This window comes from Gouania willdenowi, chromosome 4 (genome assembly GCF_900634775.1).
Source record: "Gouania willdenowi chromosome 4, fGouWil2.1, whole genome shotgun sequence".
Lineage (NCBI taxonomy): Eukaryota > Metazoa > Chordata > Actinopteri > Blenniiformes > Gobiesocidae > Gouania > Gouania willdenowi.
Genome location: NC_041047.1, coordinates 41,413,302 through 41,428,946, shown reverse-complemented (window position 1 = coordinate 41,428,946; position 15,645 = coordinate 41,413,302). Strand labels below are relative to the sequence as shown.

At 37.4% G+C, this 15,645-nt stretch overlaps 1 protein-coding gene across 5 annotated transcripts in view; it reads left to right on the top strand.

Moving 5' to 3' along the window:
- naaladl2 (N-acetylated alpha-linked acidic dipeptidase like 2) overlaps window positions 1-15,645 on the top strand; it is a 703,949-nt gene that overhangs the window by 634,095 nt on the left and 54,209 nt on the right. The window lies entirely within an intron of this gene.

Here is a 15,645-nt window from a genome sequence, read left to right as displayed (position 1 = left end):
ATGGATAAAACAAAAATTATGCATTTTGGAAACATGCCAAATAATGTTGAAATTAGGGTTTTTCTTGATGACAATCGCATTAAACAAGTAAAGGAAACTGAATTTCTTGGTGTTATACTAGACAACCAATATAGTTGGCAACCGCATATTAAATATGTTCAATAATGATTTCAAAATGTATAGCAGTACTCAACAAAGCAAGACATGTTTTAAATGACAGCGCACGCCACACTCTTTACTGTTCAATAGTTTTACCATATCTCACATATTGTGCAGAAGTTTGGGGAAATAACTACAAATCAAGATTACAATCATTAGTTTCTCTTCAAAAACGAGCAATGCGTTACATTCATAATACAGGATATTTGGACAACACCGAGCCCTTATTCAATAAATCTGAATTACTAATATTAGCAGAAATTGTAGCTTTTCAAAAAAGGAAAATAGCATTTAAAGCACAACAAAAAGTTGTTTGTTGAAAAAGCTGAAACTTATAACTTAAGAGACAAAATGAACTTTTGTTCACTACACGCACGGACAAAACAAGAGAAAGCTTTTGTGTGTCAGTAAGCGGTACCAGGTTGTGGAACAGTTTGTGTGTTGAAATAAAAAAATGTCTGAATTTAAAGAAATTTAAACATAAATACATAAAGTTTATCTTCTCAAAGCACAAGTATTAAAGGGATAAAATTGTAAATAGGTGTGTATATATTTGCCTATGTGTGGACAGATGAATGTATAATGGGTCACATGAATTGTATGATTATATAGATATATCAATGAATTATGTGTGTATCTATATGTGTGTGTATTTATAGCGTAAATAGGTGTATATTATAAGAAGATTATATGTATAATACTAGCTATTACAAGGGGTAGGGTCGTAAGTATATACTTCCTATTCCTTTTTGAACATGTATAGGCTTCATGATCAGGATTTCTGTAAAAACACAGTTAGATAGATAGCGGATTGTGTCCTAACTAGGGCTGCACAAATATGGCCAAAATGTTAATCATGATTATTTTGGTCAATATTGTAATCATAATTATTATAATAATTATTTATCATATTAAAGAAAAATCTGTTTTTATTTCACTCCTTTTATACAAACAATATGTGTACAGTTTATAGTGCAATGTTAAGCTTTAAAATGGAATCATAATTTTAAAAAAAACTTGAAAAACTTAACCTTATAATTTACTGTGATGGACTGGCGCCCTGTTTAGGGTGTACCCCCGCCTAATGCCCGATGAGAGCTGGAGATAGGCACCAGCAGACCCCCCGACCCTGAAGAGGTCGGGGGGTTAGAAAATGGTTGGTTGGATGGAACCTAAGTTCACTGAATAAATCCACTATTACAGAGTGAAGTCACTCGTGACGTGGGCCATTAAGGGGTCTATTTGAGATCACAGTGGTGGCTTCTTCTCTGAAAGTAGCCAAAAGTTTTAAGTAACAAAACTGAGAGTAAGGCTTGAACCACAAATACACAATTAATTCCATAAAACATAACAATATAAAGTAAACTGATAAATCATGAGATGTTTTGTAATTATTACAGTGCTGAGCCTAAATGAAACTATAGTATCTCTAAAAGCAGAAATGTGTCCTGGGTATGATTTTAGATGTCTTTCTATGTAACTCAATAGAGCAATGTTTCCACTGTAAACCTGAATAAGTTACCAGAGGGGTATTCCATAAAGTGGGTTATGTTTGGGCTTAAATGAGGGAAACTCTGAGTATCTCATTCCATCAATGCAAGGTATGTTCTTCTCTGAGTCTGTTACCATGGTAACATTTTCTGTGAACTCAACCTGCTCGCTGGCAGGTTTTACCAAAGAAACCCTGGGTTTCTGCCTGGCTCCGCCCATCTGAACATCGTTTCTCAAAGAACTTTTCTTCACTTTAACTTAACACTTTTCTCTGAAACACATTAGTGACATCACACACCACAGTCGTGCTCACATCATTACTAATGTTGTCTTGCTTTACGTTTTTTTTTTCTTTTTTTTGCAAAGGGTAGTTTTCTTTATAACGTTGTGGATACAAAGCATTTAGAGAAAGTCACTGAGAGGTTGATCTGCATTAAAGCATCTACTGACGTCTGTAGTAAAGTTCCCTGGTACAAACCTGTGGACAATGTAAAGGAGGAGATGACAATTTAAATGAATAGATCATGTAACTTTGAAGTTGTTGTGGCGCAGTGAATTATGACACCGCTGTTGGAAGCATAGGGTCACGGATTCATGTCCTGCTCCAATCTTTTCTTATGACATGTTTTGGACGTTGAGATGACTCTGGCGACAATATTACATTAAAAATCACTATAAATGATGCGCTTTGAAGCGGCAGTTACTGTGTTTATACCCAGTGTAACGGGAGGGCTCCCTATGCAGCCATCCTATGCTGCTGCCACGTCTCTACAGACACATTTTATTCATATTATTCACCGCTCGTCACGTCACTGAAGCGATAAAGTGATGAAGGGACCAAAAAGGGCAACTCATCACGTTAGATTTAAGCCACTATAGTCACTGAAGGTGTGTTCAGTGTGAACGCACATTTAGAACAGGCTCATATTCCTCACCCATCAGGGTGAATAAATCACTCTCTTCCGGGTGGTTGCCATGGTAGTTTACATACTCAGGGTTGATGAACCCACTTCATACCAGCTGTAATGGAATCAGATACCCAGATTCTCCCATCGCGGGGTATGTTGACCCATTGTTTATGGATAAACTAAGCGTTGGTTAACCTTCCTTTATGGAATACACCCCAGAACTCAATGAAATTGAGGCAATCGATTGCCATCATTTTTTAAGTTGATTAACTTAAAGGTACACTGTGTAACTTTTGGCCACTAGGCGTGCTAGACCAGTAACTTTCATTTAAAAAAATATGAATTCAAGTTACTCAAAAAGGAAAAACATTACAACCACTTTGCAGTGCAGCTGCACAACATGAGCAGTCATTTCAGACCAACTTTCTCCAGCCAAGTGTGTTTCTAAAGGCCAGAGTTCTGGATTTGATGTGCTGATAATTGAGCTGTTGTCGTTGCTCTCTCCATTACTAGCAGCTTTGGCAGACGTTGGCTTGTGGAGATTTGATCATTGCTGGACCTAATGATTGTTGTCATTGTGCCTCTGATTCCTCTCCATCCATTGGTACTCACAGGACTCTCAACACTGCTTTGTCTTTCCTCAACATAAACTCCCAGTTATCATTCAGTTAGAACAGTGGTTCCCATATATATATATATATATATATATATATATATATGTGTGCAAATGAGGGCACAATATCAACACGTGCTCGTTTTTCCAAATAAAATCTGTGACCCACTTAAGATCAACCTTGTACATATTTGGCCATTGAACTAAAGCCAGTTTGACAGCCCTGTGTTAGCTGCTGTCTGCTAAACCTATTAGGGCCTTAAAATGTAGGGACTTCTAAGAGTTTCAAGTTGATTTAAGTGCAGCTGCTGTTAGCACTAAAACACACAAGCTGGTAATATATTTCAATACATTCTATCACTAGTAGATTTACTCTTCTCTTTAGTAGAAAATGTATTAGAGTAGAGAGAAATGATTTTGGAGTGTGATATAATTACTGTAAAAGCTATGCTATGTGCCAGACCTGGGCATCTGGCGGCTAATGGGCCACATGTGGCCCTCAGTCTAATTTGTTGCGGCCCCCAAAGCAAATCCCCAAAAATTGTAATTCAAGAAGTTGGCAGGAATATGAAGCACAACAAAATACACAAAATGACAAAAAAGACAGACACAACAACTTCTTAAACAAAACAAAAATGACTACAAAAACACACAAAGCAACAACACATTACAGAATAGTTCCAATGATACACAAACTGTTAACAAAAATTCACAAAAGGACAGGAAAATACAGAAAACAACAACAAAAAATACAGGAAGTGACCCAAAAACACACATTTTGACAACAAACTGAACAAAATGATGGAAGAACATACAAAATTACACCAACAATGCAAAGAAAATTACAAAAACACACATAATGACTCCAAGAACACACAAAATGACAAAAAAAACTAACAAGACATCAAAACCACAGACAAAACCCTTTTTTCTCCTTGTATTAATGCTTTGATTGGTCATTATTCTAAATCCTGACATGAATATTGATCATGTGGCCCTCGGATCAGAGACAATCACATGTTTGTGGCCCCGCTGTGATAGAGTTGCCCAACCCTGCTATATGCTATCATGTTTTTTGCTGAGTAGTGGTTGATAGCAGGACTAAGGGCTACTCCTAGCAGAGTGTTTATTATCATGTCCCCTCTATTCACATACTGTCATTGCATAAGTTAACTACACTTTCTCTTTTATTCATGAGGCCTGTTTTGGCTGAGAGGGCCGTACGTCCTGAATCAAAGGAGAATCCTGCCATCACTTGGCGAGCCCCCAAGGAAAGAAAGCAGTCAAGCAGAGAAGGAGCGCTGCTGCAGACATCGGACTGAATTCTGTTAATCCAAGGAAGAAAACATGGTCTTCGTCACAAGCACTGCCTTTTCCGTGTCACCTCTCCCACTGCACGTGTGCCTTTGGGGATGTGTTTATTTAGAGAGTACTGTACAAAGACTGCATGCATGTTTTAATATGGCTCACTGTTGGAAATGTGGCGAGGTCTGGAGCTGGCTGAGGGCCTGTGTCGCTCTGAGGATGCTGAGGAGTTTGGTTTTCTGCTTTCGACCAATTATTGGAAACATTACAACCACTTTGCAGTGCAGCTGCACAACGTGAGCAGTCATTTCAGACCAACTTTCTCCAGCCAAGTGTGTTTCTAAAGGCCAGAGTTCTGGATTTGATGTGCTGATAATTGAGCTGTTGTCGTTGCTCTCTCCATTACTAGCAGCTTTGGCAGACGTTGGCTTGTGGAGATTTGATCATTGCTGGACCTAATGATTGTTGTCATTGTGCCTCTGATTCCTCTCCATCCATTGGTACTCACAGGACTCTCAACACTGCTTTGTCTTTCCTCAACATAAACTCACAGTTATCATTCAGTTAGAACAGTGGTTCCCAAAGTATCTCCTTTCTCTTGTTTCTGAATCCAAGTACCTCCTTTGTCTGACATTTTGCTCAGAATACTATGAAAAAACAACATAATGATGGAATGAATGAGAGAGAACACACATTTTAAAGAAATTAATTTTGTAAATAAGTGGAATGAAACAGTATTTAGTGCCTCCTGAATAGATTTATTTCTATAGTTTTTATCATTTCACGCCTGGTTTGGGAACAAACCAGTTCACGTTCTAATCAAGATCATTTCCATCATCATTTTGATGATTATCATTTTAAACTAAAAATAAATATTTTATTATTATTATTATTATTATTATTATTATTATTATTATTATTATTATTATTATTATTATTATTATTATTATTATTATTATTAAATGCTTTCTTGGTTAATTTCCCACTTTCTCTCTTTCCAGTACCCCATGAAGTGCCATCACATACCCCTAGGGGTACTCGTACAACCATTTGAGACATATAATTCACAGATAGGCAACTGGCGGGCCCTGGGTCTACCAGGCCCACAAATACAGTAAAAGACAAGCGAAAAACAAATAAAATACTCCAAAAACACACAAAACTATGACAAAAATGAACAAATCGACAACAGTAATACACAACATGACTCAGAAAATTTAAAAAAATACAGGAAATGACACACAATCAGAAATACATACTTCAAAAAACATGAAATGACAGCACAAATACACCATATGTCTCCAAAAACACACATTTTACAGGAAGGACTACACAAAATAACTACAGAAATGCACATAACACAACAAGCAAGACAACAACAAACATACAGAAAAACACACAATTACTATAAAAACTCTTTGTTCTTTCCTGTATTAATGTTCTGATCGCTCATTATTTTAAATGCTGACATGAATGTTGATCATGTGGCCCTCTGATCAAACAAACATGTGTTTTTGGCCCCGCTGTGATAAAAGTTGCTTACTTATGTAATACAACACCAAAGGAAAAGGAAAATACTGGAATGTTTTATCAAATACCTGGGTAGGTGACGGAGGCCTCTCAGGGGTCACAGCCCTCACGATGGCAACTTATGTGAGAAAGAACACAGTCGCTTCCTAACGCTATGAGTGGCTTTCACGCAGAGACGATTGGATGTCCAATCCAAAACGAAATCCTTGAAATGTTTTCTCATGCTGTACAGCGTGAGATCATCTCAGAAACTGAACCCTGTTCTTTCTTTGGACTCACAGGAGACTGAAGAGCAGACATTAGTGCGACCTATGTGTTGAAGTGTCCTTGGGCAAGACACTGAATCCTAAATTGCTCCCAGTGCTTGACCACCGCCTTGAATGGCAGCTCAGTCCCATTGGTGTGTGAATGGGTGAATGAGCTGTTATTGTGAAGTGCTTTGAGACTGTTTCAGTGTGGGGGTTAAGCACTATATAAATCAAGTCCATTAGCAGAAACACGATTTTCATACATCATCTTAACATCTTAAACGCATGCAAGAATATTTTTTTGACGGTTCATCAAACATGTTAGGATGATTGAATGGTGTCCACTTGAAGAGTAACTAAACCCCAAACCCACTTTTTTCTGCTGAATACAATACAATACATATGTATTCAGCATATGTGGCTCCTCCCCAGTACTCATGGCTGCTCACCAGTACTCATGGCTGCTCACGAGTACTCATGGCTGCTCCTCCCCAGTACTCATGGCTCCTCCCCAGAACTCATGGCTGCTCACCAGTACTCATGGCTGCTCACCAGTACTCATGGCTGCTCCTCCCCAGTACTCATGGCTGCTCACCAGTACTCATGGCTCCTCCCCAGTACTCATGGCTGCTCCCCACCAGTACTCATGGCTCCTCCCCAGTACTCATGGCTGCTCCCCACCAGTACTCATGGCTCCCCACCAGTACTCCCATACCTGTGGCCGGGATGTAACTCACACTGAAGTTCCTAACGGGGAAAAAAGTTCATTGAATTGAATGTGGTTATTAAGTAGTGTTGTTGATTGATCTTAGTCCAACTTTTAACATTTTAGTAAAAGTATTTTAATTTTGCATATTTAGTTGTAAAATGTCAGTCACTGCCCTCTAAGGATTGAACATTACATTACAATTGAATTTTGCTATTGGCTGAGACAGATTATGATACGTCATTTCGACCATCGTGCGTCACTAACTATCAGTTTTGGCCACGCCCCTCCTATAAAAGCTGAGAGCAGGGAGGAGGGTTTCCTCCAATCACAGCCCTCAGTGAGCATTGATTAACAGCTCCAATATGGATTTTCTTTCTGCAGCGGTGATGTTTTTGACTCAGCAGATTCTGTGCTGCTCAGAGGGTTCATCAAGCTACAGTATGTGTGTATTTACAGACACGTCATGTGCAGACACCCATCTGTCTCTGCGCGTACGCGGACGTGGGTGCACTTCTTGTCGCTGTGTGTGCGCATCTTCCTGGTTTATGCTTGTACATGAGGTGGTATTACAGGTCTCATTGCTGTTTGACCGTGTGTGCTGTAGTGTCTCTAGAGCTGTGTGAGCTTCACGTTATTAATGTGTGCGTTTGATTGTAGTGACACATACAGTATCAGCTGTACACTCATTATGCAGTGCTCATCAGCTCCCTGACTGGGCGTGTCTTAGCTGCTCCAGGAGCCCTGTCCATAATCAAGGCATTTTTTGAATTTCCCCCCAAGTGGCTGGTGAGCAGACAACGGGTTTAGTTACTCTTTAAAGCTCCGTGCTGAGGTTCCCTCGGTGTTCAATGCAACAACCAGAAATTAGACCTCATTCGGAACGAGCGGAATCACCATTTGGTCTGGTTACAGACTGTATCACAACAGCCAAACTAATTCTTTTGAGCAAAATAGCGTTAAACGTATCTCACGACCGTAAGTGTTTAATGAACTCCTGCTGCTCTAGATGGACTTTTAAAGAAAATAACCTGATTAAACTTCTACTATTTTAAAAGAGCTTTGATAGAACTGCGTTACAGGTACCGTTTAAAACTGTAGCAGTGGCCAATGTCATTGGTACTTGCGCCACCTGGTGGTATCCCTACATGCAAATTGACAAATTGCTGAACACGAGACTCTTCTGCAGCAAAGTTGTTTGAAGCAAATGTCACGAGTGCATTGATGAGATTCTCACAGAAAAAGAGCCATTTATTTTAGTAGCTTTAGAAGTATTTTGTTTTTGTTTCAAAAAACTCTTTTGCCGCAGTATTTTTAAAAAGCTGCCGCAAACGTGTCAGACTGATGAAGAGCAACTATCCCCAAAACTGGACGGATCACAATTGCAAATGCAGCTGACTTTACTGGGTGACATTTTGAGAGACTGATTCTTCAGCTTCATTCAAGAGTTTACTGAATTTCTTTCAGGGCTGCATCCACAAACCAGAGGGCTCTTTAAAGACATAGAGACAAATTGATGAACTCTTTGTGTCCCCTTGTCTGCTGCTTCAGCAGAAAGATCATGACCTGACCTAAGAAACCTGAGAAACACCATGAACCAGGACAGATGGACACACCAAGGTTTAACGCACATACACAGCAACATTGTGGACAAACTGGATGTAACCGCCATTGTCAGAAACTTTATAAGCAACACACACGAGCACAAGGCCACGTTTGGTTTCCCTTCAGCTCTCGTCAAATGTTTTTTTTTTTTGTTTTGTTTTTGTTATTTTGATCTAAGAGCAAGGATTTATCTCAGCATTTATCAAAGCGTGTATTTAATTCTGGCTCTTTGTGTGTTCCTGTGTTTGATCGGTCATCATCCCACCCACAAATGGAAAATATGAACGTCTTGTTCTTTTGATGAATGTTTCAAAGCAAAATCGTTTTTAGTTTGAGTGCTTACAGTAGGAGTGATAGTTTTTATCTTATATTTTTTCTGTGTTGAGTCTGAAAGACCTCCTGCTTTTTCTACATTGTATTTAGAAATATTCTTGATCTCCGCGCTGAAACCAGTTTATGTGTGTTTGTCTATGAGGTAAATGACAGAACACGTTCAGCACCACGGACAGTGTCAATGTGTTTCCTTTTCAATTAGAGATATGATATTAATAGTGAAAGTAGTAATAGTAATGGTTATAAAAATATTAAATAAGAATGTAAGAATAGCAAAAACAATAATAAAGTAGTAGTACAATTAGATAGGGATATAATATTAATAGTAGAAGTAGTAATAGTTATAATAATAGCAATAAAATATAATGAGAATCCACTAACTATAATACAATAATTAATATTAAATAAGGTAATAGAAATGATAATATTACATGATAATACCAGCAACTATAAGATAAAATATGAATTAAGAATATAAAAATTGCAATAACAATAATACAGTAGTAGTAGTACAATTAGAAAATAATAATAGCAACAACAATACTATAATGAGAATCCAGTAACTATAATACAATAATAAAAAATAAACAATATAGAATAATGAGGTAATAACAATCATTCATCTCTCTTTCTTTGGATGCAGCATCTTGGTTTATTACCTCGAGTACCATGTGATAAGCTTTAGCTTAGCTTAGCTTTCTTAACTGCCGACATTAGAACTATGTGCATGTTAACACGGACTTTGGAGGTTTTTCCGGGGATTCTCCCTGTGCGCTATAAATGACTTGACTACTCCAGCGTGTGATGCTCTGCTCGCGCTCAGCCGTAATTATAAAATTAACGTTTTGACCGTTTTGCTACGTGGATGCCGATAGATTTTTTTTTTTTTGTTTTTAGATGTGTCGCAGTTGATCACCGTTCATCTGTTTCGCCATCAAAATGGATACCGGAAGTCCAACTGTGATAAAGATACAGTCTGTGTCACGACACCCGTCCATTGGGTGGTAGTGACTGTAGTGTTGAGTCAGATCAGTAAACAGTGCTACATAGTGAAGCCCCACCTGATGATTACTGCAGCTTCACTCACGACACACCTGCCACTACACCTAACTACTGAAAATAATTAAGTTTAGTGAAAGTTAGGCAGGCACACACACACCAAACAACAAAAAATATGAAAATGACTCAAAATACACAAAACTAAATATGTATACAAAAATTACACAGAAGACAATAGAAATGTAAAAAAACTACACTAAAAAAAGATACAAAATGACTCCAGAATCACACTACTTAAGGCAAGGCAAGGCAAATTTATTTATATAGCGCATTTCATACTCAAGGCAACTCAATGTGCTTTACATGATAAAACATTCAATTGTTTAAAATCAATAAGAACATTTAAAATCATCAGTAAAATCAATTAAAATCATCATTACATCAACAACATGACAAAAAATCTCTCTTTCAATCATATGCAGTAGAGAAAAAGAGTGCCTTTAACTTTGATTTAAAAATGTTCACATGTGATGCTGACTTCAGCTCTGCTGGCAGTTTGTTCCACTTCTTTGCAGCATAACAACTAAAAGCAGCATCACCATGGCAACAAAAATGCATACTTCCAACGGACAGAACTCTTCTTAAGCTCCCACTATATGAATACATACTTCCGACGGGCACTGTACTCGACTTCAAAAAAACATACATTTACAGAAAAATACACCATACAAAAAATATGGAAATGGCTCAAAATACACAAAACTAAATAATTATACAAAAAAACATACATTACAAATAAAATTAAAATAAAAAAACAGCAAACATTTATGCACAAAAAGACAACAGAAAGATACACAAATACACATGACTCCAAAAATCATACGTTCCAGAAAAATACACGATACAAAAATATAAGTCATGATGAAGTCATGCACATTTCCTATAGAACTAAACCAGGAAAATTGCACCCACATTTTGCACCCGCAAATATACCCCTTATGCTCCCACATGATTACATACTTCCGACGGACACTGTACTAGTGGTAATAATTGCAATAACAAAATAATATAATAATGCACTAAAAACAATATTAATAATAAACAGTATTAAATAATTATAAGGTGATATAATGATAATATAGCAATGCTAATAATACAATGAGAACACCAGAAACTATAATAAAAATATATATTAATAATGAAAATGAATGTAATGGTAATTATAATAATAGCAATAACTTTAATACAATAGTAGTAAAATTATACAATAACAATAACAAAGTATTTGAGGTTTATTTTCCCAAACTCACCTGTTTTGTGGAGTTTTAGCCTCTGAAAAATCACTTTCAGTGAGCTCCTAAAAACTGGCAGTTTGTGGGCCTTCATGCATATGCATGAGTAAGTAAGTAAATAAGTAACATTTATTTATTTACCACAAAGTGCTTCACAGCACAATTTAAAAACAAAAACAGTACACAGTATAAAAGACCAAGACAACATAAAATCATAGCAGTCCAAGAATAGCTAATTAAAAGTTGGTTTTTGAAGTAGGCCTAAACATACATGCTGCTCCAGCGCAGCTTCAGTTGTTGCTACTGTGTTTTTTTATATATAATGCTGTTTGGGGATGGGCTCTGATAAGCAGTTACTGCTTCAGCCTATTTTATTATTGGTTGTTAAAACAAATGTTTATTTTCCGTATTGTATATGTTTGAAGACAGCTAAAAATAGGAACGATAAGTAATTCTACTAAATTGTTATGCTGTGCTATTAAATGTCCAGTATTATGCTATTTTTCACACATTTCCATTTTGGATTATCTACATACTGGATTATCTATATACTGAACGTGAATATATTATCGGTGGATAAAGGGACTAGTGGTTAAGAGAGCAGTTTTTTAATCGTAGGCTCACTGGTTCTTTTTTATTTTTTTTTTCACTTTGCACATGCTGTCAAACGTCAACACTACAAGAAGTGCAATCTTTTTTAGACAGCATTGCATGTTTTGTTATTGCAATTAAATAAATGAATTTATTTTATTGCATAATTGTGACCATCACCAGCCCTCCCTAAGGAAGGGTAAGACTTTATTAAAGGGAGAATATAAAAAGAGAGGGCAGTATTACACCTGGGTGAGGGGGTGGGGGGGAGGTGGAGGGTGAAGGGTGCAGGGAGGAAAGATTCAAGGTAGAAAATGGAAGGGTGGGAAAGAGTTGATTATTGTAAAGTGAGGGTGAGATGTGAAGTTATAGGCGTGAGCAAGAACCACCACTGTAAACCCAAGCACTGCCCCGGACCTGAAGATGCAGCCAGGCTAGCAGAAAGAGTGGGGACCAGGGAGCCCAGGCCACCCCCCCACGGCCAAGCAGCCCTCTAGACACCCCCAAGACACCAAGCCGAGAGGCAGCCACTGCCTTCCACACACACACCCGAGAAAGCACCAAGGAGCCGAGGACCCAGCGCACCCCGCCACCGAACCACAGGCCACGCCCCCACACCCCAATGTAGCTTTACATATATGGCAATAAAGTATAATGTACATTCTATATGAAACCAAAGTTTTTGTTTTACCTGTGAGGTAGTTTGAGAGGGAGTTTCCCACTTATGATGTAATATTGGGGCAAAAATCCAACTTGTTCATTTGGAGCTGACTTTTTACAAAATGTCGAATAACAAGGGAGGGAGGAAACAGAACTTTTTCAACTTCGGCGCTCTGAATGAGGCTAAAGGGATGTACAGTAGATCACTGGAGATAAAACATTATAAAAAACTTTTTTCATAAAACCGCCCTTTTAAAATATTAATCTGAAGGTGGAAGGAGTGGAGGGAGAGCTGTGTTTATTGCGCCCAAGTTCATATCTCTGTGATAATCAGCCCAAATATAACTCATCCACAAAATCAGTAAACCAGTACAACATTAGTGGGCCCTCACTTCTGATTGTTCCAATGATACCATCCCAGACATGGGGAGTGGGACAGCAAAAGGCCAAACTTGAGGAGAGACACTTCTAATACTTTGTGCTGTCTCCATCCCTTCGCTAACTGTCATATTCCTTTAGCTTTGACTCTTTTTTGCTTTGGGTTATGTCACAGCATCTTTTCTGCCTTTTATCCTCCATCACTATCGCTCTCCATTGCTTCCTGCATGCTCGTGTCTCTCCCATGAATCTGCCTTAGAAAGAGATGACCCAGAAATAACGCCATAAATAAGAAATCAACAGCCTTTCCCATCCCAACTTACTACAGGGTTTAGATATACGCTTTCTGCAGGATTATTACTCACCAGCTTCAAATCAATGCTCCGATGTCTCCCCAGTCTGATTGATTTCAGTGCCAGGGACAGTGCAGGGAGGTGCTGTTAGCATCTTTAAGATACAATGCATGTTTCATAGGGACACCTTTAAACCTGATCAATGCAACCCAATAATGTCTCATTTCAGTAAGGTTTTTATTACATTTGGCATAAAGGTTTTTCTATAATTACATACACAGAGCAAATACAGACATTCGAATTACATTAAATCTGTAAGATATTAAAAATGGATAGCAAATGAAACTTTTTTTAGCATTTTTAATTTAAATATTTAAAGAATACCCTATAATGATTAACTGCAAAAAAGATGTATATCACGGATGAGGTTCACATACACGTTATTGGTGTCACAAAGAATTTACGTCATAAAAATAAGTCATTTCTAATGTAGTTCTTCGCATTATAATCCCATGGGTTGATGTCCTGAGTCTGTAGTTTACAGCCTAAGACCAAAGCACAACAATTTGCACGTGTAAAAGCTTGAGCAAATGACACCACTGACCTATACCCCCAGAAATCAGGATTGTGTCTGTCAAACATCTATGGATTGCACATAAATCTACTTCTGCCTCTAATTAATACATAATCACGCCTAATAGTTGAAGGAGAAAATGCAAATAAATGTGTTTATTTATCATTATTTTTGACGGGCAGGTGTGAACTGTCAGCTTTACACATGGCGGCTGCAGGCATGAATGACGGGAGACGGAGAATATTTCTAATCAACCAATTCTTCCATTTTTCTACTTTTAAAATTGATTCATCTTTTCTTGTCTTCATTTGCTTTTTTCTCAAAGTTTCTCACAGACAGACTCACATGTAGATTTTTCTGCTTCTCTAATTCACGAGTTCACGTTGTCCTGGTGAAATGAGCAGCTTCGCATTCTAACAGTTCTATGTTGGATCTATTTCACAAAACTGTTTTTGCTGCTATGACCATACAGAGCGTTCACTCCACCCACCCTGCACCGACTCCGACTGAACATACAGAGTAGAGTAGGGATGTAATGATTCACTCAACTCCCGATACGATTCGATTCACGATACGGGGTTCACGATTTATTTTACAAAATGAGACTATAGTCAAATGATGACTGAAAAATATTCCTTTTTCTTTTTTGGGAAAAAAACTATAAGATACTTTACTATTTTGTCTTTTATTTTTTTAACTAAACTAAATTTAACTAAAAATAAATCTTGAATGAAATAAACAAAGGAATAATACAAATGAAGAAGAAGCCTATTCATTTAAATTCTGGTTCTATAGTAAACAATGCAAAACTGCTTAATAGTTTTTTTAAAAGAGCAACTGAAAATGTGTTTTGTGCCTTAACAATTGGACTTAAAACAGATGTTTGTTTGGACCAGCAGAGGGCGCTGGTAACCCAGTGGTCAGTTGGCATGCAGAAATTCTTGCAGCGAAGAAGAGATGCAATGCGCTAGCAGACAGCGCTAATAAAAAAAACATGACTTTTACAGATATTCACGTAATATTACAGATATTCTTTCGGTGCGAAAGGGGTAAGGAATCATTTATTAACATGTTTAAGAGTAGAAGGCGGCCAGAAAGAAAGTAGTAGCAGATTCCACCCGCCGCGTACACTGCTGGACAAGAGAAGGGATAAATATATATTAAAAAAGAACTGAGTTTCAATTTTCAAAGTATTGATGTCAATCGTGATACCTATGAATCGATTTTTAACTGCCATACGATTAATTGTTAAATCCCTAATACAGAGTGATGACATCACCAATCTCTGTCTCAATCTGTATAAGAATTATCATTTTTGAAAACCAAAATATTATTTAATTAAGCTCCTCTATCTTTTTCAGGAAAGTCAGAATCCTTAAATGAAAATCCAGACATTATTTTTTTTAAAAAAATACAATAAAGTGTTTATTTTAAATATTTGTTTTTTGATGTGGACATCACAATTACATTAGTTATCCACATGTATTGTAGTGTGTGTTAGCACTTAATTTACAACACCTGTCCACAGGAAGCTTTTAAAGGGGTAACAGAAATAATTTGAAAGTAAAGATGAGAAAATCATTACAATAATAAAAGAAAACCAATAATCAAAGTTAAAGCTGCAGTATGTAAGTTTTTTGTTGCTTTTTTGCTTGTCAAAAATCTATTATCTCCTTTGAGCATATTGTATTTTAAAGTGTTCTGAGATGACAGTGTATTTTTACAGCTTCTCTTGGTCCTGTATAAGAGGTTTAGAACTCCATGAGCGTGACCCAAATTTTCAGTCAATAACAGATCTTTTTACAAGCATAGTGCCTAATTAGTCTCCATCGCAGTGTTAGGTACAACAATTACATAGCAAAGCAAGTAGAAAAAGGAAGACCGATGTGGAGAAGCAACAGTTTAAACATACTCGGGCGAAACGGACTCTGTACACCAACGTGACTGTGCAGGGTCTGCC